Source organism: Chinchilla lanigera, unplaced genomic scaffold (assembly GCF_000276665.1).
Source record: "Chinchilla lanigera isolate Chin_1 unplaced genomic scaffold, ChiLan1.0 scaffold00029, whole genome shotgun sequence".
Classification (NCBI taxonomy): Eukaryota; Metazoa; Chordata; class Mammalia; order Rodentia; family Chinchillidae; genus Chinchilla; species Chinchilla lanigera.
This window is the reverse complement of record NW_004955430.1, coordinates 16,198,349-16,225,497: the sequence shown is the minus strand read 5'-3', so window position 1 is coordinate 16,225,497 and position 27,149 is coordinate 16,198,349. Positions and strand designations below refer to the sequence as shown.

At 37.1% G+C, this 27,149-nt stretch overlaps 1 protein-coding gene across 2 annotated transcripts in view; it reads left to right on the top strand.

Moving 5' to 3' along the window:
- Positions 1 to 27,149, top strand: part of Thrb (thyroid hormone receptor, beta) — a 330,551-nt gene that overhangs the window by 97,199 nt on the left and 206,203 nt on the right. For both annotated transcript variants that reach the window (XM_005387482.2, XM_013515651.1), the window contains exon 3: positions 16,731 to 16,802. The gene's annotated coding sequence lies outside the window, so the exon portion shown is untranslated. The remainder of the gene's footprint in view (positions 1 to 16,730; positions 16,803 to 27,149) is intronic.

Below are 27,149 nucleotides of genomic sequence, written 5' to 3'. Positions count from 1 at the left end.
ATGAAAAATATATATATAAGGAATAGAACATTTCTGGTAAGAGTTTTCTGAAAGTTTGTGTCTCTTCATGCAAATATACATAGTGGATTTGAATATGAATCCATGTTTTACTTTTAATTTGTGTATAATTCACTGATGCATAGTCTTCCTGTTGCCTGTGTTGAGTTGAAAAATTAACTCCTCATATTGTCATTTAAGGAAAAAATGGATAAAATTATACCTAAATGTTTGTGAATCAGTGAATGAACAAGGTAGAACTTGTAAAGAAATATCCCATTACATTTTTTAAAATATCTTACTATTTATCCATTAAAACAACCCATGCTTTAATGAAATTTATGAAAAATAAAGAAGAAATTTAATGCTCACTCTTGTTTTCACTAGTCAGTATTTAAAGCTCCTCTTAACATTTTGGAGTGTTTCTTCCAAATTGTTTTCTATGCATATGTAATGTGTACTTAAAATATGATTTAATTTATATTTTTGTATGAAGATTTTTATCCTGCCTTTTATATGTAGCATTTTATTTTGGTGCTTCCTTACCTTGTGCATTTGTAAGCCTTGTTTTAATGGTTGTACAACTGCTTTTTAATCCCCCTCCACCCGTACCTCACCACCACCACCACTAGTTTGGAATTGTAGGCTGCTTCTGATTTCATACTAAGGCAAATGCTCCTGTAGGCATCTGTGTATGTAAATCTTAGCCTGCATCTGTGGCTGCTGATCCATTCAGCCCTTTTACATTCCTCTTCATCTTTGACTAAAGAAATAACGAGCCACAACTACATCTATTCTTTAGCCCCAAGCCTTGCACTCAGAAGAACAGTGTCGTCGAAGCAGACCATGGTGCTTGGTCCAAAATATGTCTACCTTTCTTTGGGTGTCAACAGTAAGCCAGGCTTGGCACTTTGCCCCAAAGTGATCCAAAAAATCCTTTGTAGGGATAATTTTGTTCAGTTGGATCAAAGGGAATGTTTTTAAATTAAAGTTTTATTAAAGTGAAATTTGTTCCTGTGTTAGAGAGATAAGGTTTCCTCACATGACTAAGCTAGTTGCTACCGACATGGTTGCTACCTCTTCTGTAGACACAGAGTTTCAATGGCCTGTGAAAGGCTTTACACCCTGAAAAGAGAGATAAACGAAACTCAAGACCCTGAACTCCTTTATCACAGTGATGCACATAGATGCTCACACCACTCTTCATTGTCAGTTGCAGAACCCTTTGTTCCTCTTTCAAAAGGTGTCTTTGTGTTTCTCAGAACGAGCTGGCACTCTCTCTCCCATCTGTCGGAAATGCAAGAAAACTTCATGGAAAGCAAGACTGTATATGGTTCCCTTTGAGATTAGAGGTGAGCTCCAGTCACTTAGTCCCAGTCACCATCTGTTCTCCTGTGTCCTGGTGCTGCACACCTTGTTACAGAGATGGGACAGGAAGTGTCTGTCTTGTAGGTATTGAGTTTTCCATTCCTGGAGCTTTGGGATGAGCTTTTCTCTCCTGGCTTTGCTCTAACTGATCTACTGTGTGACTTTGAAAGTGTATTTTATAGACTTGTCCTGGAAAAGATTAAAACAACTTATAAAGACATATACAGCATAATACACAAATTAGACAGAACATTGAAAAAGTGAAGGAAAATAAACTAGACACTAATAACAATCTGGAGGGCAGGCCAATATGCAAAGTGCCTACCATTACTCATTCAGTAACTTTTTTATTGAGGACCTTACATTTGCCAGGAACTCTAAAGACAGTGTTTTTTAAACTCAGTTGCACCTCATTAATGATCTGTGAAGTCATCCTGGTGAGCGACTAGGATGGATTCAGATGTGTAGGCTAGAACAGAACAGAAAGTACAGAGAGCATTGTAGAGAGCAAGGGTATTATTTCCTAAAATGTACATTTCAAATTTATGTGTGTATTTACATATGAAGTCATTATGTAAAATGTATCTCCATGATAAAGAAAATTAGAAAACTACTGTTCTAAAGATATAGATAAATTTATAGCTAACTGTTCCAGAAGCCAAGGAAAAGTAATTGATCAGTTACACAGCTCTTGGCTCTGATTTCCTACAACTTTGTGCAAGAAAAACATTACTGTTCTTCACAAAGAGAAAAGCATGAATAATGTACCTCAGTAACTTAACCTGTTTCTTTTCGCCTCCTCTGTCCCCTTGCCCCATGTAGAGTGACAGCATCACTCCACATTCTGCAAGATGTCTGAAATTTATCCTGATATATGTTTTAGGTCCTGTCACAATTCCCTACCACATGTCCTGACATGTGATACATTGGAAACATGAATGTGATATTTCTTAAATAAACTTACTTATTAAAGCAAACTATGTATCCAGCGATGTACGCAGATCATTAGCATACAGCTTGATAAGTTTACACAAAGTAAATATATCCAGTAACTACCATTTAGATCATTAATGAAATGCTGATGAAAAGTCAAAGCTCTCTATAGGCTCTCATTCACTGTCCCCAAATGAGCCTGAATTGTCCTGAGTTCTGAAACCTGAGATTAATTTGACTTTATTTAGAATGTTCTATCATGGCCTAATGTCTACCCTATTTTGCTCAGTATTCTGTTTGTAAGACCATCTATCATTGCTTACTTCTGTTCCACTGTATGTATATATTGTAACTTTTATTCATTCTACTATGATGAAGGAGTGTTGAACATATGAAGTGTATCTAGCTTCTGGTTATTATGAAAAGTACAGCTGTGAACATCTTCGAGCTGGTTTTTTGATGAACATGTCTACACATTTCCATTAGGTTTGGGAGTAGAATTGCTCATGCATAGCATGTGCATATTTAGTTTTAGGAGATACTGCAGGATAGGCAAAATGATTACACTCCCACCTGCGAGGAATGAGAGTTCCAATTTCTCCACATCTTCGCGACTAGATCCTGGTAGTATTGTTAATGTTAGCCTTTCTGGTGGGTGTATATAGACATTTCATTGTGTTTTTAACTTGTGCTGCCCTGATGAATAAGGAGATTGAGAGCTTTTCATATGCTTGTCTTTTCTGATTGATTTATAGAAGCTTTATATATTTTCTGTATATAATTTGTCAGTCATATGTATTACAAATATTATTTCACACTTTTCCCCTCTCATAATAGCTTCTTTTGGTGAACAAAAGTTCCTCATTTTAGTATAGCCTAATTTCTTATTTTTTCTTTATTATTTGTTTCCTTTTTTAGCTTTTTATTCTTTCCTTTCTTTCCTTTTTCTTTTGTTAGTGCTCTTTGTATCCTACTTTTAAAAAACTTCCATACCCTTCAATAATAAATATTCACTTTGGTTATCTTTATGAAGTTGTGGTGTTTTACTTTTGAAATTATACCTGCAATCCGTCTGGAGTTAAGTTTTCTGCATCATGTAAATTAAGGAACAATTTCTTTAAAGTGTGTGTATATCTAATTGACCCACCACCGTTTATCGAGAATACTACATTTTCTCACTGCCATGCATTGTCATCTTTAACCATTAAGGATGGTGTTATGGCTTTTGTCTCAATGTCCCCCCAAACCCTCATGCACTCATAGGTGGGGCTTTTTGGAGGTGGCTGAATCTAGGGTGTGTGAATATGGATTAAGGGCATGTGACAACTAAATTAGTCCTCTGGTTACTTTAGCATAATTCTAACTGTGGATAACTGAAAGCCCATCCTGAATGTGGGTAGCACCAATTAATAGGCTTAGCCTGGATGGGATAAAAGGGAAAGGGAGGCCCACTGCTTGCTGCTTCCTGCCTGCTTGGTCATGAACAGTTTTTCCTCTACCATTCCCTTCTGCCATGCTCCTCTGCCTTGGACTAGCCGATTATGCACTGAAACCTCTACAAACTATGAGCTAAAATAAACCTTTCCTCCTTTAACCCATGGATGTCAGATATTTCCTCCAAGCCATGAGGAAGTAGCTAAGACAGATGGTATATGTATGGATTTGTTTCTAGACTCTTTGAGGTTTTTTTATATATCCTTGTGTCAATAATGTAGTTTTAATTAATATAGGTTTGTAACACTGTACCTGCAAAGTCCTGTAATGTTCTTCTCCAATTTTACTTTGACTATTCTTGGTTCATTGCTTTTCTACGTAAATTTTAGAACTACAGTCATTTACTAAGTTCTACCAATACCTATCTTTGTATCCTACTTTAAAAACCTTCCATACCCTTCAATAATAAATATTCTCTATGGTTATTCTGGGGTTTTGGAAGGATTATATTGAATCTATATGCTAATAGAAGGGGGATGGGCATCTTTACCATACTGAGTCTTCCAATCTGCAGTCATATTTTGTGTCTGTGAGGTTTCATAATTTTCTGTGTCAAAGTCTTGCATTTTTAAATTCATCTTTTTAAGTACTGGATTTTTATGCCACATAAATGGTATAGTTTAATAAATTTTATTTTCTAATAGATTTTTATTCATGTATAGAATTCCAATTGAATTGAATATTGGTCTTATGCCCAATGACCTAGTTTATTAGTTTTAATAATTTTTTCCAGGGGCTGGGGATTTAGCTCAGCGGCAAAAGCGCCTGCCTGGCAAGCGCAAGGTCGTGAGTTCAGTTCCCAGTACCGGAGAAAAACAAAACAAAAAAAAAAAAAATTTTTTTTCCATAAAATAATTCGGTTTTCTTCATATACACTTATGATGTCAGAAAATAATCCTGGTTTTATTTCTTCCCTTTTTTCAATATTTTTGGTACTTATTGTAGTGTCTAAGTGGTGGTTACAGAAAGTATTCTAAAATTTTTCCTAGCCTCATGAGGAAGACTTTAACATTAATCATGAAGTAGGAAGTTTACTGTAGAGCACTATCAGAGGAAGAAAGTTGCTTCCCAATATCCTAATGTGTTGTAAGTGGGAAAATAAAGCTTCCTTGTGAGGTCTTTAAGGATCACTCCAAAACTGCCATATGTACATACATACTGAAATAGGTTTATGAAATTACAGGGTTTGTTATATCCCAGGTCCCAGAGAAGGAACACAGCTCACCACCTGGGAGCCACCTGGGTGGGGCCCCAGGGGCGAGGCTTAACCAAGAATGTGAGGCTGAGAGAGTGAAGACCTGTGGACCAGTCTTTACCTGGCTTCGGGGTGGACTACACAGGCAAAAGCTGAGAGGGGATATCGTTGGTGTATTTGACTGTCTTCTGGTCACACTCAGGGGAGAGCAAGAAAGAAGGCTTATGGCAGGGACCAGCCTTATCGCACTGGTACACCTCAGTGAGGGTACGGAGCATCAGAAAAATAGGAAGTTTTAAAATGTTACCGTACATCTAGTTTGCTGTGTTATCGTGAAGAGATTTAAACAACAGCAAAGGCTTTTTCTGCATCTGTTGAGATGGCCACATACTTTTCTCCCATTTTGCTAACTTGTTTTACATTGATTGATTTTTTAATATTATTGAGAATACTACATTTTCTCACTGCATTTCTACTCATTTTCTTTTTTCCCATTTTAATAAATTGTTTTACATTGACTGATTTTTGAATATTAAACAAACCTTATATTTCTAGAATAAATTCCTCTTGTTTATAACATTAACTTTGCAAAAACATCTCAGGATTCTACTTACTGATATTTTAATTAGTGTTATTCTGCTAAATTCCTATGGATTATTACTTTGTAATTTCCTTTCTTGTAATGCCCTTATTCAGTTATGGGATTGAGGTTTGGTTGGGCTCATAAAATGAGTTTTGAAGTGAAAAATGATCCTTCTTCTATATTCCAAATAAGTTACATTAGATTAATGTGGTTTTTACTTCAAGTGTTTGCTAAATTTTAGTGTAGGACTGAAGAACATTTTGTGGGGGTTTTTTGTTTTCTTTTGTTTTGTTTTTGTCTTTTTGAGACAGGGTCTCACTATGCAGTTCAGTCCTGCCTTGAGCTCATTTTGTAGCCCAGGCTGGTCATGCACTCACAACGATTCTCCTTCTTCAGCCTCCCAAGTGCTAGGATTACAGGCATGCGCCACCACACCCAGCCTAAGAATACTTTTTAAGCAGATGTTTATGTTCAATTTCGATTTCTTTAATGGATCTAAATCATTCACATTTTTGTTATTTTTTCTGATTTTATAAAAAATGTTTTAGTTCTTTGTCCATTTCATTGACATTTTCAAATGTCGCAATAAAGTGTTCGTATGTCCTCTTACCTTTTAATGTCTATGGAATTTATAGTGCTTAACATTTTCAGTTTGTATTTTGTATTTTTTTTTATTGTCTCTTCTATACTCTTGATTATTCTGGCTACAGGCTTGTGGATTTTATTAGCATTTTCAAAGAAATAACTTCTGATTTGGTTGATTTTTCTATTATACTTGTTTTCTACATCATTAATTTCTACCCTATTATCTTCCTCCTTCCACTTTTGTTTGACTTTTATTTATTTTATGACTTTTGGGGATGGATATTTAAATACTTGGTTTCCAGGTTTTCTTCTTTCCTAATACATGCATTTATGTATATAAATTTCCCTCCAAACATAACTTTAGCTGCATCTCATACATTTATTATGTGATGATTTCTTCATAAACCAGCTAATAATGTCTAATTTTCAATAGGCTTTATCCTTGGTGTATGGATGTCAAGTGTTAGAAGCCTATTGCTTAATTTCCACATCTTTATGTAATTTTCAGTCATTGCTTCATCATTGATTTCTTCTTCACTGTGGTCAGAGAACATATTCTGTATGGTTTTGATCTTTGAAATTTGTTCAGACTTATGTTTAGCACATGGTAAACTTTGGTAAATGTTCAACGTGCATTCAGTGTGTTCTGTAGCTGTGAGCCACAGTGTTGTAAATAGGTCAGTTAGGTTAGATTATTAATCACATTTCTATGTCTGTATTGTTACTCATCCTTAACAACCTGTTCTACCAGTTCCTGACACAGGTGCCTTGAAAGCTCCCACACTGATTGTGGATTTTCTCACTTCTGGTTTTAGTTCTAGCATTGTTGACTTTTATATATTTTGATGCTGATAATGAAGTACATTTAGATTTAGAATTTTTATATATTCCTACAGCTTTATTATTTCGTTACTATGAAATGATCTTTTCTTTGGTAATATCACTTCATTAAGTTCACAGTCAGGTATTAACATAATCTGTATGTCTTCCCAATTCTTTTTTTCTTCAAAATTTTGGGTCCTTTTATATGTTTCATTTAAGCATTATTTAACCGGAATCTTTCAAAGAATTTAGTTTGTGCATGTGACTTGAAATGTTTGCTTGAATTTTATGAAATTACTACTATGTTTGGATCATAGTCTATGATATTACGCTTGTTTTTTATTTGCTTCAGCTGTTTAGTGTGTTTTTTCCTCTTTGTTGTTACCTTATTTTGAATTAGTGAATTACAGTATTTGCCTCTATGGACTTGTTATCATTTATTCTTTTATCTCTCTTTTCGTGGTTCCCTGAGAAATTACACATTATGTTCTTATCAGTATATATCACAAGTTGTGATTTTCATTATACACAAAATGCAAGGGATTTTAAACACTTTAATTCCACTTCCCATTCCTTTCTTTTGTGGTGAAATGTCTTACATTTCAATTTTGCATACATTTTAAATTCCATATGACCCTACAAATTATTGTGCTAAACAGCTAATATTTACATAGATTTGCTGCATATCACCACTTTTGTTGCTCATCATTGCTTCCTGTGCTTTAAGTTCTGACCTGGGATTTTTGTTCTGCCAGAAGTACATGCTTTACATTTTCTTTTAGTGTTGGTTTTCTGGCGGCAGATTCCCTCAGGATTCCTACCTAAAAAATATTTAATCTTCATGTTTCATCAAAGCTTTATTGAGTTCTAACGGACATAAAATAAGCGGGATATATTTAAAATATACAATTCGACAAGGTGTGATAGATGTATACATCCTCAAGATATGGCCACAATCAATACAAAGACCACATTGCTCAGGGCCAACTTTGACACTGCAGATGTGGAGCATCACTTTAGGGCCACTTAGAACCAACCCATATGTCCTGGGGCTTTGCCTTGGCTTTGGTGTGGCAACACACAAGTATCTGCCCACCTCCTGGACCAGCATATTAATATATCATGCTTTCATGTGTCAGGCAGTCTTCTGAGCACTTTACACACTTTAACATTTAAGTTATTAGGCTTATTCCTCCTCACAACTCTATGCATTAGGTACTGTTATTTTTCCTGTTTTACCATTGCAGAGCCCAAGACCCAAGGTGCTCAGAGGGCTGGGCACACCTCAGATAGGCATTGAAGCTCTCCAAAAGTGCAGTTAACTTAGATTGGAAATCTTCCACCTGGAGGTTTGTCAGTGTCCCAGTATCAAGCATAGATGTATTTTTTCAATTTATGTGTCTTATTTTTATTTTGAAAAATTTAGAAAATGTAGGTAAACAATAAAATTCAAATCACCAATCTTCAACACTCACTCAAAGATGAGCAGTTTTAGCAACTACTGTAATGGTATACCTTCTAGCCCTTTATTAACTAAATAACACCATGTGAACATTGTGTCACTAAACATTACTATATAGACATGATCATTTACTTAAGATAAATTCTGAGGAGTAGGAATGCTGAATTAAAGAACATGAAAAACTTCAGGTTTTGATGCCCTTGCTAATTATTTAGTAGTTTAATAGGTAGGGTATGCGAGACAGTACACAGTAAGTAGATGAATGTCAGAAAACAAAATACAAGAAAGAATATTTCAGTATCAGGGTATTGTCCAAAAATCCCCGAAGTTTCTCTGGTATGATGATTGGGTAGTGGCTAACCATTTCTTTCTTCTTAGAAGAAGAAAATAAATTTTAATGTCTTATTAAGTTGCTATGACTTTGTAGATAGCATGGAACTATATAGGCTTTTGGGCTTGCCTGTCTCTTTCTGCCTGTTTTTACTATTGATAATCATTTTTCAGTTGTAATTGTGTCCACTCAGACAAAAGAATCAAAGTGTATTCTTCTATATAATCCTGACCGACAACCTCAGTCCTGACTTCTGCTATGACTCCTTCACTGGCAGTGGTTTCCCTGCCCTGCTTTGTTTGGAGATCCTCCGGGGTGGCCCTCCAGAGTCCTGAATGACATCTTTGTTTACCAGGATAGCAAGAGAGAATAATCTAATTCTACCTAGGGGAGGAGACAGTAAACTGATGTTGTGTTTCCATTGCTGTTAGAAAAAGAACAGTAAATGACAACAAAATTGAATAGCTTTATCCTTGCACAGTATAAATTACCCAGCGGAAGAGATGTGTTGAGAGGGAGAGTGCGGATTTGATCTCTGCCTTTCAGTTTTCAGTCATTGTCAACCACCAAGTACAAAAGTTGGCTCAGCAAACCTTGGCTTCATCCAGGATATGAGAGAGTGAGCCAAGAGATTTTTTCTTCCTGCTAAGTTGTTCAGGATTGGTCTTTTGTGGATTTGTTTACATTGGTGAATAAAGTCAGATAGCTTTAGTCAATCTTGCTACAGTGGTGTTTTTCACACTGTGGGTTGGGCCACATTATTGGATAATAAAATCAGTTTAGCAGGTCCTTGCTAATCTCTTTTTAATGAAATACTATATAAAATAGAATAAGGTAGTATGTAATGGAACAGAAAACATCCAAGATTCTAATGTAATAAATTCCCAGTAGTAATTACCTGCCCATGATCCACAATAAAAAGTATTTTTAACATGTGACACATATACATGTATTTATCTAACTAACACAAAAGTTCCACAAAATCATGTTCTTAATGTTCAGTGACATAGAAAATATCCAGATGCATCATGCAGATAAGAATATGAACTTATCTGGAACTTCTGTTTTAGTTAGATACACACACATATATATGTATATGTGTTGCAGCTGAAAACATGCTTTTTTGTTGTGGATCATGGACAGATAATTATTTCTGGGAATATATTACATTAGAATTCTTACCCAATTTTATGGGAATATTTTTATATGGACAGTTCTCCAAAATATGATTTGTTTTGAACTAAAAAGGGCACTATTGAGTTTGATGTTGAGCTGAGTAGGAAAAGTCTTCCTATTGAAATGGATAGTAATAATTTTCTTGCTGATCAAATACAAGTAGAAAACAAATTTGACATATCTGAATTTGTCTTTATTATGGATCTATATAGAAGGCAACTCTGATTATTATATCTCTTTCAAATGTTAGGAAAGGTCCCAAGGTAAGAAAGCCATCATAGTGACATCCAAATACTACCAACCCAAGTGTCACCATATTTTAAAAAGCAGATGACTTTGCCAATACTATATACCTGGTACTTGCCTATGTTTGGAGTTAAGAATTTGCCAAACAACGGTCATTCAGACTTGACTGTGATGAAAAATGCTGATTTAAAAACCTCACTATGATAGTGTGATAATAGAATAAATTTCATGGATATGAAGTTTTCCCCTAGTTCACCTTAACTCAAATCTGCATTATTTGGTTTGAGTTAACATTGAGTGAATTTATGCATTTGACTCAGATGTAGCTAGTTATTCTACTGTATGTTTCCACATGTAGGAAACATACATATACATGTATATATTACAGATCATACAGATTATATTAGCATGTAGTACATGCAACCAAAATACTCATTTATAGGTACTATATCTTTACAAACTAAAGAAGAGTCAGTATAATAAATAAAAATAGTACCTCTAGAAAAACTCTCAGAGAAGAGATGTGTGTTTTATCTTGAACTGTTGCCAGTGGCTTCTTGAGGTGCTACTTTGGAAGGGTTTGGAGGTTGTGTTTGTACTCAACAGGAAGAGATTGCTTTTACTAGTAATATGTGTGTTTAACATTGGCATGGGACAATGGTGACGTGTATTCCTTGTGTTTATCTCAGAACTTTTCAACTCAGTAAATCTTTATGGTATCTTGAAAGCACAAATTGCTTCCTTCATGTTACAGAGGGCAAGACAGAAATAACAGCACAAGTATAACGCCGAGAGTTAAATCTTTCAGAATCTCTTGCTTGCTTTTATTTCTGTTCATGTTCATGTAGAAAATTTGTTTAGCTCTTACCTCATACATGTTTACACCTTACCTCATAAATGTTTACATCTATCTCTCCTTTCTGTTTCTATTGCCCTTGTTATACATTTCATCCTCATTAAAAGAATTATAATAGAAGCTTGCAAGGTAGCTTCCTTGCATCTGAGGCTTAGAATTTTTTTGATGATGAGATCAGGAGTCATGGGCTCCATTGAAAGCCATGTGAAAACTATGCATTACCTCAGGAAATTGAATGCTTTTGCAAACTTCTGCAAATTAGTTAAGGAGGGAGGGTGTGAATTCCCTGAGATTTACACTTAGTTAATAACCCCTGCTCTAGTTTATCTTTCTCTAATCTATCCCTCAAATTTCTATTAAAATAATTTTCCTAATGCATGATTAGGTTATATTACCCACTACTCAGAACCATTAAATTTTCTCTTGCTTTCAGAAGGAAAATCCAGTCTTCCTGGATTAGAATCTTAACTCTTTTAAGCTTCAGCCTCATTCTGCCCTTTGTAGCCTCATGACCAGTCTCCACCACAGCTTCTCCTGCCCCAAGACACACAGCCTGTTAAGATAAACCACAGTGTTCCCTATGCCTTCACCATTTCCCACACCTTGCTCCCATGCTGCTACTGCCTGAGCATCTTTTCCCTCATTCCTACCTGTCTACGCCTTTTCTAACCTGTGATTCTGGTAGTTTGATTCCCAGTTATTTTTTTGATGTAGCAGCATTCACCATTGAGCAGTACCTCTGTGGTGCCTTGCCTTGCACATCATGATGAGATATTTCCTCAGATCTTTTCCTTGTAAGTTCAAACCTTAGAAGGCCCTGGAGGGAGAAAGTAAGACTGAAGGAAGCGAGGTATTTCCTCTTCACTCTGTCCGCCTCCAAGGGCGTCTCCGAGAACAGCCACATCTCCTTTAGACTCTAGAGGAGGCTAAGTGAGCTTTCAGATTCTGCTGGGTCACCCTGGCCATGGGGCTCCAGTATTAACACCTAGTTCTTATCTAAATAGTTAGGGATTTCCTGCCCTTGCTCTGAGTCCTTGCGTGCTTCATTCTCCCTGTTTTTATGGCGTCATCTTTTCCTTCACCTGTATAACTATTGCCTACTCACTCCTTTGCTTAAATGCTTATAACAGTTTGTATGTATATTCTGGATAAGATACAGCTGGAATTTGATGGATATTTCCTGTGCCTTATTACCTATTTTTAAACCATCATCTATGTGGGCATCTGTCTTTTAAATAACATAGGGCTAAGTCCTGTATCAGTTATCTAGTGCTAATAATATTGGCAGGGGAGTCCCTAGAACAGTAACAAGTTACCCCCAAATGGAGCAGTCTGAAACAACTAGCATTTATTACTTCATGAGTCTAGTTGGTAGGCTGGTTCTTCCAGCTCCAGCTAGGCTCACTGCTGCCTTTGTGGTCAGCCAAAAGTCAGGCTCTGCTCATCTAGGCCTGATGGAGACTACCGATGTAAGCCAGCTCCGCTGTGTGCTTCTCACCCATGACAGGCTAGCTTAGGCATGTTCTTGTGACAATCACAGAGGAGCAGACAAACACGTAAACGTAATGAGAACTTTTCAAAGTTTTATAGGTAGCATATCTGATAGCATTTCATTGGGCAGAAAAGCCACATGGCCAAAAACAGGATCAAAGAGCACATGAAAATAGACTGGACCTCTTTCATGAACAGAACTGCAAAGTTACATAATAAAAGGTTACATGAAGGAAGGAATAGAACATTGTACCTATTAATAGCAATATCATTATTTTTCTTAAAAAATTGTTTAAGAGGGTAGATCTGTCGTATTAAATTTTTGCAATTCTCATGAAAGAAAAGAAAGCTTAGAAAAAAGATCTACATTGAAAATCTTTTAGTGGTGGTGGAGATTAAACCCAGAGCCTAATACATGATAGGTAGGTGCTCTGGGCTTTCCCCCCAGTCAACAAAGATTTCAAAGATAAAAGAAAGAGAAAATAATTTGTTTCTGTAGAAGACATGAAGCATCCACACAGTAATAAAAAAAACCATCAGCCCAGTAGGGGAAGAATGGGGAAAACATGGGCAAACCAGTGAGAGGAAGCTGGGAAACAAAAAAAGACAGAAAGAAGGAAGGCAGAAAAGAAAAGGGGGAAATCCACAGAACAAGAACTATAAAGACTTGTAAGCATATCAAAAGATTCTCAACTTCACTCATCCAAAATATACATGAATTCAAACTAGGATTCCATTTATCTGCTATCAAATAGGTAAAGATAACATTTAATAAATGATTATATTAACAAAGGTATACAGAAATGGAACTTTCAGACAGAGAATATAAATTGGAATCTAATTTAGAAATATCTGTCAAAATCTAAAATGCCCATTCTCATTAAGTAACCAATTCCATTTCTTAAAATTTGCCTTAGACATTAAGAATTCTCCTTGTACATGTACGTATCAGCTCTCATGCAACATTATGCATTGGAGTCCTATTTGAAATAGTAAATGAAAAGACCTCCCTGGCTTTTAGTAAATGTCGCTGTGACTTAGCGATATAAGGTATACTACATAACTGTCAAAACAAAATTCAAGAAGACTGAGTAAGCCCTTTCAGAATAAACAAGAAATGTAGGCTACTAATGTAATCAATCTCAGGCAAGAGATATAAGATTAAAGATAGATGGTAAATAGAATTATTTTTTATAAATAGAATTAATTTTTTCAGTCCCTGTGCAATTTAATTCATTTAAAACTTGGCAATAAAATACATTATGTATTTGCTAGTTTGCTTTTGTGAAGTTGTATTTGTACGAATTTATGGCACTCCCCCCAAAATTGACCAAGAAAAGAACCATTTATAAATAACATATTAGTAAACCACGTTAAAGGAACTTTATTTATCCTTTAACCCTCAATTTGCATTAATTGGGAGCAACCATGGGAAACAGTGCCAACCTCACCTCAGGTCAGATGGCTTAATAAAATGAACTGTTTCATGCCTAGAAATAAATGTATTCCAAATATAAATATGAATCAGTTACAAAACAGATTCTTTTGAAACTACAAAATAACCTCACTGTTAATATATTTGTGCCTCAATTAAAAATGTGTAAAGAACACACGTTCTGAGCTAAAGCTATCCCAGGGAGTGATTCTTATTTTTGCTTTGAATCTTGTGTCAATAAAACTGGGCAGTCTCCTTTGAGCCACAAGTGAATTCACAGATCCCTGTTTTCTGCACAGAAGAAGAATAAAAAATGAATGTGTTTGAGTTGGAAGGGTTTGGGGTGTGACCTTGTTTCTTTAAATTTTACTCATCACAGACAAATCATTTTGAATTTGTGTGAAGGACTTTAATTTTGTTTGTTCTCAGTTGGAGATACACCATGAAAAAGATGTTCTGTGTTTGTATTATTGCAAAAAATTTGGAAGCCACCTCAATGGCACTGTTTTTCAATTTTTTCTCAGCAGTTTTGTCTTTAAAACCTGAGCCAGTTCTCCATCTTTCAGAACAAGACCTATGACATCAGACTGCCTGGGTGAGATTCCTGGGTAGTTTCTTCTTCACTGTAAGACCTTGAGTAAAATGTTTCACCTTTCTCTGCCTCTCCTTTCTGGAAAATGGGGTTATTAATAATACCTATTTCAGGGGGCTGGGAATTTAGCTCAGCGGCAAAAGCACCTGCCTGGCAAGCACAAGGTCCTGAGTTCGGTTCCAGGTACCGGAGAAAAACCAAAAAAAATAATAATAATACCTATTTCAGATGGTCTCTTAAAGTTTAAACCCTGGGTAACTAGGTGAAATAATTCGTACAACCCCAGTGGATAAAATGTGCCTATTAAATGTGTATGAAAATGTTTATTATTGTTAATTACGTGAGAATTTTATTTTATTTTATATCATTTCTGTGGAGTTAAATTCATATATATTCATTAAAGTCTAAATCACCATGATGAGAATTATCATCTCAAAAACATATATTGAAGCCTGATGTTGTGTTTATACAAAAGGTGCCATGTGTTTTTAGATTTAATGGCAGGATAGCAGTATATATTTACTGATATTGCCATAAATTTAGGACAGCAGTTACAAAATAAGTTTTTTTCTGGCTTTGTTAAGTTGAGAATGTCTTTAGGATATAGTGTCCTTAAATGTCTTGGTTTTTCGCCTCGTGTTATCTGAATTTCTGACAATGTAGCAGTGAGAAGTTGAAGGTTTTACATTGGAAAGCTTATGACAAGAGCAGTGGAGAGAGAGTTAGAAGGAAATAAATACCTCTTCAAAGTCATCTTCTGTTCCTTACAAATGGGAGAAAATTCACAACAAACAAGTCAGTCTTTAATAAATCTCCATCACCTTTCCACGTGTTGGGTGTGCAGCCAGTGGCAGTCGTAGTGCAGAAGAGCCACTTGCATCTTTAAGAAGCCCAGACTCGAGCAGAGAAAACACGCACACACATACACATGCATATGCACACCCACACATAACCAACAATCACTTTAATGATATAACAAGCACTTTTATGGTGCCATAAATGTTGGGTGTTGGGTGAAAAGACAATAATGAAGTGTATATTTATTCGATGTGGCAGTTAAAGGGAATGAGCTGTTATAGATCAGCATAGTTAGAACTGAAAGGCATAATGTTGACTAAAAAATGTAGGAGAGATACATTTATAGAGATTCATAGCACATAGTTAAACTAAAAGCATACAAACTGTGTTCGCTGCCCTGGATACATAGAAATGTATGTGAACAAAAAGAAAAAAAAAAGGGGGCCCTGGAAAGATAAATTTATGGTCTGGACTTGGGGTGATGTTAAAGAGATTATATTTATGCTTTATTTTTAATATAAAAAATAGAACAGATATGAAAAAAATGCTAACACTGGTCCAGTCTAGGTAGTGGGAACCAAGCGTCTATTTTACTAACCTGTGGTTTTCTGTGATTTCTAAGCTCCCCACAACAACAACCACAAAAATAATGGAAGCACAGTTTAAAAGCAGCTCCTCATTTGCCGTGCAGACACTTGGAGACATCCGTGGCCACACACCCAGAAGCCATGGGCTGTCTGGCCTCCTCTCATCTCGTTTCTATCTGTGGGAGCCATTCCCAGTCTGACTGCACTTTGCACCATCTAGATGCTCCATGGCTTCATGCTCCAATGGAGACCCTGGAGCATCTGCTGATGGCGCCAGCGCCCAGCACAGGTGCTGGCTAGCAGGGCTGCTCCCCTGGCACAGGCACAGCTTTTAGACATGAAGACCTATCCCAGGAACTATTCTCTGACATGAAGCCAGACTTTTTTATCTCTCTCTCTTCACACAAAATTTCTAATCAGTTTGAGATTCACATTTGCCTTTTAGTCATCTTCCCAGGCTGGGAATCAAAACCCTTGGGTCTTGTTCCTAACACTCCACAGAACAGTAGGTCTTTGGGAGCCATGAAAATTGTCCCATGCCTGTAGTGTTGTTACAGCCCTTGTGTTAAAGTCCCTTTCCCTGAAAGCATCTCCCCTTCTGAATGAGATTTTATCAAAGTCTATTTGCATGTATTGAAAATCAGAGAGAGCTCTGAAACCAGAGCCTATTTAAACACAGAAATAATAGCAGTTACGGATTAATCAAATGTTGAGGAACTTTTAAAAAAGAAAAAGAAAAACCAACTTATATTTATCTTCTTGTGTTTCCTTTTTTCCAGATCTGCGGTTTCCGTCCCATCGGCCAACCTGCGTGGGTGCCAAGTTCCACACATGATTTAATACATGAAAAGGTCAGATATCAGGCTTGACTTATTTGCAAACTTGTGGTTTTTTGCTATTAATTGGTACTTTTTTAGCATTATGGGAATTATCTTCCAACTTGTGGCAATGCTGCTTTTGTGATTCCACAGTTCTGAGCTCTGTAGGTATCCAGGAGAAATACACACCCTTAAATGAACTGAAAATATACATATCAGAAAAGAAAAATTTACGGAACACTCTGGAGAGTCATCAAAAAGGGCACCCTTTTCACTTGTTACATGGGAAACTTGTTCCCCATCAAGATCCAACAGTCTTCTCCCGTGTATCTTTTCCTTGAATGGTAAAAAAGCAGAAGAATTAGGTAAAAAGGGGGAAAGATTTATGCAATCTGCAGAGAAACCAGAGTATAGAATTAGGTAAGAACTGGTTAGAGCAAGTCAGATAGAGATGAGTACCTGTCCACCGAAGATCCCCTTGCTTTGCTGATAAACCTCAGAGCTCCCCCTTTAATCGTGAGGTGTATGGTAACATCAAACAGCCTGTTTGGAACACTGGGTCATAGTTTGGAACTCAGTTTGTTTTCATTATTAAAGCAACACAGTTTCAGTTTGTCTCTGCATTTAAGATTGTGTCAGCAGTTTCTTCTGTGTGTTTATTATTTTTAGCAGTTTAAAAGCTCACCATGAAAAAATGGCTTTCTGGCAGTAAGGTGACATTCAGACTGGGCCAGCATCTGGTGGAGTCTATAGAAAAGCTCGCTGGCTGCAGGAGTCCAGTCTTTTGAATGCTGTCTTTGTGCTTCCCCTCATCCATGGCCTCTGGCCTATTGTCTAGGCGCCTCAGTTTGGCTGGTGCTATCTGATTGTAACCGGTACTAATATTACAGTGTCAGTGCCCAGGCCCTCCCTCGGGGTCCCCAGTCTGGCTGCCTCTGTCTCCCAGCCCTCCCTTGAGGAGTCCAGTCACAGCTCACACAGCAGAAAACTATTGGTGTTTTATAGAATGCTCCCAGAAGGGGATCACTAAGAATCTTTGAGATTCTATGGTACACATGTACACACACACACACACACACACACACACACACCTGCACACACACAGTTTTTCTACAAGTAAAGCTCCCCTTTGCCAAATGAAGTCTCACAGTGGACTCCATTTTATAAAATATGGAAAAGGACAGCTGTTTTGTTTGAACACAAGAAGGGTGGCTTCTAGCTCTGCTCCTCAGCCTCCTCTTCACCCTCTCCTAATCAAAGTGACTTCTGAGTTCCTCCCCTTCACACACACACCAGGAAACGTAGGGCACCTCAGAATACCTCAGCACAATCTTCTGGGGCAGTGCCGTCAATTTAAAGATAAGGAGACAAAGAAGAGATTTCTATAGATGCTCAAAGCTTGAGGCATTAGACCCAAAATAATGTACAGTTTATTAATCCATTTTATATAGCTCTAAAAAAAGTATAATTAATATATGATGATAGGAATAGAAACAGTGGTTACTTCAGGGAAAAAAGGGGATTTGATAGGCAAAGGGAGTAAGGGAATTTTCTGGAAGGATGGAAATGTGTGTCTTAAAGTGTAGGCTACATGGTATTTGTCAAAACTCATCTGTGCATACTCTGTGTAGATTATACATCCCTTAACAATAAATACAAAGGGGGTAAATACATCAAAAACTGAATTAGGTATATTTAATGAATGGAAATACTATTACTAGGTATTTGAATTTGCTATGTGGGCTATGTACTGAGTCAGGTCTAAGGTCATGACACAAATTTTCTGAAGATCAGAGACTGTGTTCTTCCAATACTTCCTTTACTCAATAGTCACCAAAATCAGAAAAAGCGACCTCAGAATTCCACGCAATGAACCCAATGACGCACCTTTGACATTTTCCAGCCCATAATATGGTTCAGATATACTGTGTGGAGATTTGGGGAGTCCAAGTCCTGCATATGATACTTGATTCCACTGACCACAAAAGCCAAGAATTTATTACCCTCCGATAGTGTAGGCACTAGAGTGTCAGGAACCTTAGAGAGGCATCGTTTTCCAGATCAGGTCCACTGACCTTTAGGGGCCCTGAGAAGCCCCTTAAAAGTCTCTGCTGGGAAGGATGTTAGTGAGTGGGGTCACCAATCCTAAATGTTATCTTTCATCTGTTTAGACATCGGGCTTCTCTATCAGAGTCCATAAATATAAAAGGATCCCCCAAGTTAAGTATGATAAACATATATATAATTTTCCCTATCTGGTGTATATGACCTCCTTAATCAGCCAGATGATACGTCCTGATACTCCTTTAGGCACACCGGCTTCTGCTTTCTGAACTGTGCAGATGGACCTGGGTCTGAGCATGGCATGTTCAAGGCTGCTGTGTGGGATCACACTGACCCACACTCAGCCTAAGAGTTATAAATGGTTTGGTGTCAACTGTACCTCCTTTCATGGAGAAGTCCTTCCTGAACCCCTTTCCAGAAGTTTTACCTAATCAGGAATATTATGAAAAAGGGGAAACTAGCAAAATAACTTCTGAGACTGCAGAAGGTGCTGAGCATGGAAGTGGTCCTTGGCAACTCTCCACCCACAGCCACGGTGACTATTGCCTGAGAAGATGCCGTAGTAAAACCCTGTCTCTCTGGAGCCCTGAAAGATGCTGTTCTTTAACTTGAGGCTGTCATGTTTCAATAATCTCTGTTTCACAGACATGAGCCTCATTTTGGTCAAGCATTCCTTTGACATGTACTATTAATAATTTTCAGGAAATTCTTCATAACATTTTAGTCTTTTCTTCCCACGCGTCTAAATGCTTTTTTTCAGTGACCTATAAAATGCAAAATTCTTCATATATATCTTAGCAGAGTAGAAGTTCCGGTGACTAAGGTTGAAAGACAGGCTTCTGGTAATACTCGTAAAACAGGCTACTCATGGAGTCAGTCTTTTTGCTTTTGGAAGGCGTCAAGTATTATCAAGTAATTGTGCTCAGACCTGTATCCTTGCCCTAAGGTACCTGACCCTCTAACAAGCACCTTCCTCTCCCTGAAAGGCTGTGAACCAACCCTATTTAAATTTTCCATTTGTTTGTTTTAGAAGTCAGGAAATAAAATGAAAGATAATTAGTTTGGTTGAAATACTGCTAAGGACTTAGGCCAGGGGAGATAAGAGAGGACCAACTCTGCCTTGTAGAGACTGCTGAGAAAACTGGGTCTGAGTAAAGCAGGAAAATGTTTTTGAAAAGGAAATGATGAAAGTGTTAGGAAATGGCAAGAAAGGGTCATGTGGAGCCAGGGCAGAATGGATTTGAAGATATTCAAGTGTTCCAGTCTTTGAGGCTGTATTACTTCTCCAGAAAGAACAAACTGCCCACTTCTTGGGTGATTTCCCAAACAAGGGCCACAGCCTGTTCACCCCCAACACAAATTTAATTCATTAATGAAGCATGGAAAATCTGAATCATCTTTTAAAAAAATTTTTTTTCAATAGCCAGGACATTTTTTAACCCACTCATATTGTGTTTTGCTTGTATGACACACAAATTTCCTAATCAGCGCAAATTGAATTTAGCAAAAGATTTTTCTCTGACCAATTTAGTTTAATGTTCATGCAAGAATAAATGAAATTAGATAATGTAAGAGTCTGAGCAAAATTTGCTTTTGTGCAGTTCCATTGAAAGGACTTAATTCAAGTCATTAGGAATCAACTTAACCAAACAGAAAAATCCCAAGGCAGACATTGTATGTCTTCTCCATCCCAAAGACTTTGGGCAAATGATTCCCCTAGAAGCATTCATAAACTTTCTTTTTTCCTCTTCTTTCCTTCCTTTCCTGAGATATGTACTATGTGTGTAGTCAAATTTCAGTTATTCATAAGAATGATAGTGAGGGTAAAGTGGTAATTCACTTTCAATAACTTTTTTTTTCTCTGCTAGGGTCATTGTCTCTTTTCTGTTTCATTCACTACCAATGTATTTTCCAATCTCTTGTCTTTGCTATGTTAATAGATGGCTGTTCTCTCTACCTGAATGCTCTCACATATCCCCCAAGATGCCCACAGGCTCACTCTCTTACCTCTTGCAAGTCTTGATTCAGACTGCATCTTCTTCTTGAGGTCTACCCTCACTGCCCTATTTAACACATCAAACACATCAAACTCAGCCCTTTTCAATTCTGTTTCCCCTCTTTGCTCCACTTTACCTTTCTTTTTCCCATCTTTTCACATCCCAGCCACCTGTCTCTCATGATTTTCCTTGTCTTTTCCCTCCCTCCATCCTTCCCTCCTTCCCTCTTTTCCTCAGTCTCCCCCATCCTTTCTTTGAGGTGAGGATTTCATTATGTTACCAAGGCTGGTCTTGAACTCCTGGGCTCAAGAAATCTTCTTGCCTCAGTCCTGGGAACACAAGCAGGTACCAGCTAATCCAGTTTTGTTGTCAATCTTTATCTACTAAAATGTAAGCCCTGTGATAAGAGGAATGCAGGACCTTTGTCTTCTTTGTTTTCAGACATATCTCAAGGACCTAGAATTATACCTGGCACATAGTAGGTGCCTAGTACATAGGTGTTGGGTAAATAGATTGCTTTTATGTTTATCTGTTATCCAAGAGTTTCAATATTTAATCCATATGAATGTATTAGTTTTTCCTTTGTGATTTCTTCTATTGCTTTCACATTTAACTATTTCCCCATTTAGAGGTCTAAATATTTGATAGTATCTTCTTTTTTAAAAAAAAATTTTCCTTAAAATACTCTTTAAACCAAACAGCATTTTAGAGTATCTAATGTGTTATAAGACTCTAACTAGATATTTTCCCTAAAATTGTTCATTTATTTTCTGGTTCTAAATTGCTCCATGTCCCCTCATTTGTTTGTAAGACTATCTTTAAAATTCCTGTATTAAATTCACACAATAGTGTCTGATTAGAATGTGTCTAGTCTGGTTTTTTTGTCTACTGACAAATGTTTTAAACTATTACCAGTAGTATTTGCCAACAGTCTTACTGCAAGTCTTTGGTTGAACCAGAAGCAAAATTTAAATTTCCTAATTACTAACTATATCCATGAGGCGTGGGAGAATGAGCAGGGGTCCTGCAGCATTTATTCAGATGAAAAAAATATTTTATAACAAAACGGTCACCTCTTTGACAAAATGGTTTGATTACCTAGTTTATGTTAAACTCATGTTTCTACAATTGTGGATTTCCGTGCTGTGCTGACTTGTTCTATGAGCACTTTCAGTGGCAACTTGAAATGTGAGGATACCATAGCAAAGCCAGCAATTTCTGGTTTGTGATTGTGCTTCTTGTTAATAATAAATGAAGCAGCTAGTTACCACTTGCCTTTGGGAAAATATGTTGTCAATTAAATATTTATTAAGCTTTTCACTATGCAAAACACTATGTTGTGCCAGTAGGAGGTGTGAAAAGTGTGATCAATTTTACTTCCCTGAAGAAACTTAAAATTAATTTGGGGATGCATGATCCATATGCACAAAAAAGGTAAATAATAGTTCTAGTTATGTATGGTTAATTATTTTTGGTAAAGCCAAGTGAATGGGGCCATATTACATATTCAAGCTGTTAAGAAGATGAAGAGTTTAATGGTGGATTGAAGTAACCTATGAAACTTTTACTGAAAGCATAAGAATCTGTATCAAGCTTGGAAGAATAAGAAGAAATAGATTTTTATAGACAAGGAGAAATGGAGAGGGAGAGTAATCAGTCCAAAAACCCATTTCCAGCATTTAGTAGTTGTTTTGTTTTTGTTTTATATTTGTTGTTGCTGTAAGCAATGGCTAGTTTCATTTCTAGACTACTGCTGTATTAAGGTTTAACACGTGTATGAACCTTTCTATTTCTACTTTAAACATGTGACACAGTAACACACCTTCAAAGTCAAAAGGCAGGAAAATCTAGCAAAGATGGTCATATTTTGACAGATCATCAAAAGACAAGAAGACTGTTTCCTTGCTTTTAAAATCATTTGCAATTAATCAAGGGTGGATGAATCACTTTATTTCAATACTGTTTTTCTTTCTTTGAGAGGAAGCATTTAATGTGGTAGAGTAGTATATCAGGCCAACCATTAGTTATCAGTGCCAGCAGGGTTGGAGACAGCAGTGACAAGCTGCCTATCTTACATCATCAAAAGAGTGACATTTAGTAGTAAGCTTAACCTTTTCCTCCCAGAAAATCTTTTATAAGAGTGATTAACAAATAATCAATTCATCTGATAAGATACATATTTGGCTTCTTTCACTTCTATTGCCTCTTCCTGTTGTCTACCAAAGCATGGAAGAAGCAGGAAGCAGGAGTTTAATGCACACTCTGAAGAGATATATCCCAAATATATAGGAGTCTATTGAAATGATCCATTTAATTCACTTTATGCAGATATTTCTGTTTAATCCAAAATGCTATTGTATTTATTTCATATCTCCCATTTAATTTAAATAATATAATACTCATTTTACATCAAAGCAGATTTAGCATTGAAATATGCTCATGGAAAAAGAATTTACCTACCTGACTTTCTGGCATCCAAAAACAATAAACAGACACTTTAGTATATCCCACTTAGTCCAATAGATGAGATTACACGGACCTTTAGTTTTTTAGTTTAAGTGTGGCCTCATTTCTTTTGTATCTAGGATCCGTGGGCCACAAATTATGGCCATTTTGCTAAAATGTGGTTCATGTTTTTATTTAATATGCTATTTTTCCTGTTACGTTTCTTCAGATAGGGGACTAGTATGTAGAATTTATAAAGAACTCAAAAAATTAGACTCCACAAAAGACCCACTCAAAAAATGGGTAAGTGAAATGAATAGACAGAAGAAGTTCAGAGGGCCAAAACATAAATGAAGAAATGTTCAACACTGCTAGGCATTACAGAAATGCAAATTTAAAAAACATCAAGATTCCATCTTACCCCAGAAAGGATTGTCATCATCAAGAAATCAAATAATAACACATTCTGGAAAATAGGGGAAAAGAAACCCTTCTATGCTGTTGCTGAGAATGTAAACTAGTACAACCACTATGGAAATCAGTATAGAGATTCCTCAAAAAATTAAAACTGGAAATTCCATTTGACCCAACTATTGCCCTTCTGCTTATCTTCCCAAAAGAGTTAAATATATCATATTACAGTATATACATGCATACCAATGTTTATAGCAGCACAATTCATAATAGCTAAATCTTAGAAGCAGCCTATATAACAGCATATAATTGTAAAAAGAAAATGTGTTATTTACACACTGTGGCAAGCATAAGGCAGCAAAAAAAGCAAGCAAGGGCTGACCACAGCTCTTTCTATCCCTTATCTCTTTTCCAGGCTAGTTAGAGCAGGTAGCACTCACACCCTTAATGCTAGTGCCCTTGATCCTAGCATTGCACCATAAATAAATTCCCATGTCACACACTCTGGATCTAGCCACCTCTGAAAAAGCCCCACTTATGACCATGTGAGGCTTTGGTGGGACATTTAAATAAAAGCCATAACATTGCACCCCAGCACCCCAAAGACTCATGCATATCCATTTATGCAAAAGGGATTTAGTCCATCTTCAAGAATTGCCAGAGTCTTAACAGTTTCAGCATTACTGAAAAATCCAAGTCCAAAGTCTCCTCTGAGATTTAAGGCTAACTCATACTTGTAAGCCCTTGTACAAATGAAAAGAAAGCTAACATTTCCAACATTTCATGGCACAAGGGAGATATTTCCATTCCAAAAATTATAAATGGGGATACAAAGGAATAGAACCAAAGCAAATCCAACAGGGTAAACATGTAGTTCATCAGCATCTGAGGCAATCTATGGCAGGATGTGAACTCCAAAGAGTTTGGGTAGTTTTGGCTTCACCTCTAAGGCCCTGGTTGTAGCTCCCAGGACTCCTTTGTTTGGATGGCTTTGCTCACTCCTTGCAGTTTTTCTGGACAATGCACATTCCTGGCTTCTCCAACATTCTGGGGTCTCCACTGCACTTTTTGTCTTCACACTCACAGCTTCACACACATCCCTCTCAGGGGCACACTGCCTGGCCTCTCAGGCCTTCTTCTGAAATATGGGTGGAAGCCTTCTTGATCCTACAGTTCTTGCATTCTACATGCACCTGAAACCAGCACCACATGGATGACACCAACATCTGCTGCTAGCTAGAACAGTCACCAGATTTCCTTCTCTCTTGGTTGTAGGGGTCAAGTGCCTGTGAACCAAATCCTAAGGAACAACTTCCATAGGCTGCCACCATTCTGGAACATTGTGCTCTTGGGCTCTCTTCTCATAGCAAATTCTTTCACTTTTGCAATTTTAAGGCTGCAGAGAGGAGTCCTGCTGCTTCTTGTGATGCCCTCAGGCCATCTTCTCTATTTTCCTGTTCCTTTTCAACAATCAAAATCTCCTAGCTCTATCTTTGCAGTCCACAGCTTTACTGGATCTTCCTTTCTGGCCAAATTCAAAACATTTTAGATCATTCTGTTGGCCAGTTTTCTCTTGATTCTCAATATACATCTGGCTCAAAGCCCCCAACAGCAACCATGCCATGGCCTCAACATTAGACTGCCTTGAAATTTCTTCTGCCAGATTAATTAGTCCACCACCCTTAATCTCAGTCTCAGACAAAATCTCTAGACACAAGCAAAATGCAGACAAACTTTCTGCCAAGGGAAAATACACATTGTCTGGACTCCAACAGCCAATGCAACCCTTCCCAGCAGAAACCTCCCCAGCCTGGTCTTTACCAACAGGATTTCTATCAGCCTTCTGGTCTTCTGAGTTCTGACCAGAATCTTCCATCAGGGACAGCCTAAGGCATTCCAGCACTACTTTTCCAGCTGGCATCTCCAAACCTTTCCAAACTCTTCCTATAAGCCATTCCCAAAGGCTCCTGAACCATATGGTCAGGTATAGTCACAGCAATGACCTCACTTTTGATACCAATTTCTGTGTTTGTTACTTCTCTCTCATTTCTGAGACAAAATACCCAAAACCCCAAGTTAAAGAGGAAAAGGTTTATTTAGCTCACGTTTTGTGGAAGTTTCAGTCCATAATTGGCTGCCTCTGAGGTAGGGTGGCACAGCAGACAGACATCACAGAGGAAAAAGTTTTTGGCAGGCAGATGGTAGCAGAAAAGCAAACAAGGGATGACTACTTCTCTTTCTATCCCCTTATAATTTAACCAGGCTACTTAGGGTGGGTAGCACTCACACTCTTAATCCTAGTACCCTTTATCCTACTTTTGAACCATGAATCAATTCCAGCATCGCATACCCTAGATCCAGCCACCTCTGAAAAAGCCCCACCTATGACCATGGGAGACTTTGGGGGGACATCTAGACACAATGGAGTGCTACCCTGCCATAAATGAAGAAAACTGAGTCATTTGTAGGAAAATGGATGCACCATGAGACCATCATATTAAGCCAAACAAATCAGACACACAAGCTTAAATATCACATAGTTTCTCTTATATGACAAGCCCAAATTATAAATAAAGAGCAAAGTAAAAGATATATAATCAGTAATAGTGAGATGGGTCTTTCTCAAATGGGACAAGGATCAAGAGATGGAGAGAGGAAAGGGAAAGGAGATGAAGAAAGGAATGAAGATATGTTATGTACATGTATCAGCTCCACACAGGGAATGTAAACAAGTACAGCAAATATGTACTAATAAAAATTAAAATTAAAATACTATTTGTGATAAATCTCTCCTAGTTGATTTCAAACTAAAAAATTCAAATAGAGTAGAAGTGGAAGGCAAAAGGTTAACATGTATATAGTTACTTGTATGTGTCTTTTATTTTTAATTAAAAAGAAGTTAAGGCAGAAGCAACTGTTAAGATGGCCAGATGGTATCCAGCAATAGCTAGTAACAGAATTCCTCTAAGAACTGTATTTATTTGAAAAATGATTTCACCAACATGCTTGGAGCTTGAAAGATAAATTTCCAAGGGGTCTGAATTAGAAATGAATTGCTCTGGTGGAAGCAAAGGGAAGTTTGCTAATGGATCTGTTAGGATCTACTTTTGATCTAGATCAACATGAAGTGAAACAGAGACAGGAAATCACAAGGGTGGTGTCCATAATGGCTTGGAGGTTTGTGATTGTAGAACTCTTTCAGAATGAGGATTCAGGATCGCTTACCAAAAGATATAGCATATTCTGGTAGTTTAAAGCAGTGCCTCTCAAGTTTTAATATTCGTACAAGCCATCAGTCAATCTTGTTTAAAATGCTAATTCTTAATCAAGAGATCTACCACAGAGCCTGGGAGGCTAACAAAGGCCCAGGCTGGTGACACCTGAGATACTCTCCACACACCACACTGAGCAGCAAAGTTGTTCTAGGACAATGACGGTGAACCTTTTAGAGCCTTCAATG